We start from the raw sequence: 3,308 nt of genomic DNA, 5'->3' as shown, positions 1-3,308 counted from the left end.
TGCACCAAAATGCGTGTACTGTAAGGGAACTCCTCATGGTCTCTCGTCGTGCCCGGCGTACAAACAACGCGGGGAGAAACTAGAACGCTCTCTTAAGGAGCGTTCCAGGCAGTCTTTTGCAGCAATGCTAAAGACAGCAACACCATCAACCAACGACAAAAATCCCTTTGCTGTTTTGTCTGATGACGAGTCTGACTCTGACTTGGCTGAGGAGGGAGTTTCTTTCAGTTTTCCGGAAGGTTCTGCACGGAAACGAAAACGCATCCGTTCGCGGAAAGTTGCAGATAAGGAACCCCAAATCAGCTTGCCCAAATCAAGGAGTGATGGAAAAAAGGAAGTTTCAACTCCTCCTGGTTTCCGCAGAACTGATTATAACCAGAATTTTCCATCTCTCCCGGGGACATCAAAAACCCCTGATGGCTCATTTTTAAGAACAGAAGCCCCTTCTTCATCCGGGTTGTTCTCATTTGATAAAATTGTGGACGATATTCTCAATTACCTCAATATTTCTGATCCTCTCAAAAGCATTGTTCTGGCAATGCTTCCTTCTGTGAAGACCCTCTTGAAGCAATTGACATTGAAGTGGCCCCTCATTGCAGCAATCATTTCCTTCGATGGATAATTTTCCAAACGAGGTCGGGGAGATCACTGTTCTACAGTGGAATTGTCGAAGTCTCATTCCTTAATTAGATTCTTTTAAGTTTTTAATTCACAATAATGATTGTGATGCATTTGCTGTTTGTGAAACTTGGCTCTCTTCAGATATCGATCTTCCTTTTTATGATTTTAACATTATTCGACTGGATCGTGAGGATTCGCGTGGAGGAGGGGTACTTTTGGGGATCAAAAAGTGCCATTCCTTCTATAGAGTGAATCTTCCACAATTTCCAGGTATTGAAGTTGTTGCATGTCAGGCTATTATTAAAGGTAAGAGCCTTTGTATTGCTTCTGTTTATATTCCTCCTAGAGCCGTTGTTAATCGCAAACAACTTTCAGATATCTGTTCGGTACTTCCTGCTCCACGGTTGATTATGGGAGATTTGAATTCCCACGGTACAGGCTGGGGGGAACTGTATGATGACAACCGTTCTACTTTGATATATGACCTCTGCGACAGCTTTAATATGACAATTCTTAACAATGGAGAAGTAACACGTTTGGCTGGACCATCCTCGAATGGAAGTAGATTAGACCTCACACTTTGCTCTAACTCATTATCGTTGGATTGCACGTGGAATGTGATCCAAGATCCCCACGGTAGTGATCACTTGCCGATCAAAGTTTCAGTTGCCAGTGGGTTCAATCCGTCGGAACCCGTTAACGTCGCGTACGATCTTACCCGTAATATCGATTGGACAAAGTTCAAGAATGTGATAGAAGATGCCCTAACGTCGGTAGAAGGGCTTCCACCGTTGGAGGAATATAACTTCCTCTCCAATCTGATCTTGGACAGCGCGCTTCAAGCTCAAACTCGGCCGGTTCCAGGAACGTCTTTCCGTAGGAAACCTCCTTCCCCTTGGTGGGACCACCAATGCACTGAGGTTTATCGTAAAAAGTCCGACGCGTTTAAGCTTTTCCGGAAACGTGGAACACCCGTACATTTCGAAGCGTACTCGGCTCTTGAACGCGAACTCAAGAGCCTCATCAAAGCCAAGAAACGCGGATACTGGCGGCAATTCGTGGACGGATTATCGCGCGAAACGTCGATGAATACGCTTTGGAATGCGGCGCGAAGGATGCGTAACCGGTCTTCACACAACGAGAGTGAGGAGTACTCGGATAGTTGGATTCTCAAGTTCGCGCGAAAAGTATGTCCTGATTCTGTGCCGGCACAGATGATTCCTCGCGAAACGACGAATTCGGTAGACGAGATCAGCCAGCCTTTTTCAATGCTGGAGCTCTCACTCGCGCTCCTTTCGTGTGGCAATTCGGCTCCGGGGGCTGATAGAATCAAGTTCAACTTGTTGAAGAACCTCCCAGACGTCGCTAAGAGGCGCATGTTGAACTTGTTTGGTCAGTTCCTGGAGCTTAATATTGTTCCGGATGATTGGAGGCGGGTGAGAGTTATAGCCATTAAAAAGCCTGGAAAACCCGCGTCAGATCACAACTCGTATCGTCCCATTGCGATGTTATCGTGTATTCGAAAATTGTTGGAGAAAATGATCCTTCTTCGCCTGGACAAATGGGTTGAGTTGAACCACCTACTCTCAGATACTCAATTTGGTTTCCGTAGGGGCAAGGGAACGAACGACTGTCTTGCGTTGCTTTCCACTGAAATTCAGTTGGCTTTTGCTAATAAAGAGCAAATGGCTTCTGTATTCTTGGATATCAAGGGGGCTTTTGATTCAGTATCGGTTGAAGTCCTTTCAGACAAACTCCACTCTTGTGGCCTTTCTCCATTAATTAATAACTTTTTGTACAATTTGCTGTCAGAGAAACATATGAGCTTTTCTCATGGAAACTCTACAGCTTCACGATTTAGCTACATGGGTCTCCCCCAGGGCTCATGTTTAAGCCCCCTTCTGTATAATTTCTACGTCAGAGAAATTGACAATTGTCTAAGGGACAACTGCACGTTGAGACAACTTGCAGATGACGGAGTAGTGTCTATGACAGGACCCAGAGAGGCCGACCTGCAAGGACCCTTACAGGATACCTTAGACAATTTGTCTACTTGGGCTATCCAGCTAGGTATCGAATTCTCCACGGAGAAAACTGAGTTGGTCGTTTTTTCTAGGAAGCATAGCCCAGCACAACCAAAGCTTCAACTTTTGGGTAAACCGATCACTCATTCTATGTCCTTCAAATATCTTGGGGTCTGGTTCGATTCAAAATGCACCTGGAGATCCCACATTGAGTATCTGAAGCGGAAATGCCAACAAAGGATCAATTTTCTCCGAACAATTACCGGAACGTGGTGGGGAGCCCATCCGCAAGATCTTCTAACGTTGTACCGGACAACGATTTTATCGGTTTTAGAGTACGGTAGTTTTTGCTTCCAGTCGGCGGCTAAAACGCACATCATCAAACTGGAACGGGTCCAGTATCGCTGTCTTCGTATCGCGTTAGGATGCATGCACTCGACTCATACGATAAGTCTCGAAGTGTTAGCGGGCATGTTGCCACTCTCTGATCGGTTTTCAGAATTATCCCTCAGGCTCCTCACCCGTTGTGAAATTATGAACCCACTGGTGATTGCAAACTTTGAGAAGCTTCTTGAGCTAAACCCTCAAACTCGTTTTATGTCATTGTACTACGTGTACATCACACAGGATGTCAGCCCTTCGCAGCATAATCCCTATCGTGTT

The sequence above is a fragment of the Ochlerotatus camptorhynchus genome, unplaced genomic scaffold (assembly GCF_037179485.1).
Source record: "Ochlerotatus camptorhynchus isolate MF236.1 unplaced genomic scaffold, CSIRO-AGI_Acam_v1.1 ptg000031l, whole genome shotgun sequence".
Classification (NCBI taxonomy): Eukaryota; Metazoa; Arthropoda; class Insecta; order Diptera; family Culicidae; genus Ochlerotatus; species Ochlerotatus camptorhynchus.
Note: the sequence above shows the minus strand (reverse complement) of the source record.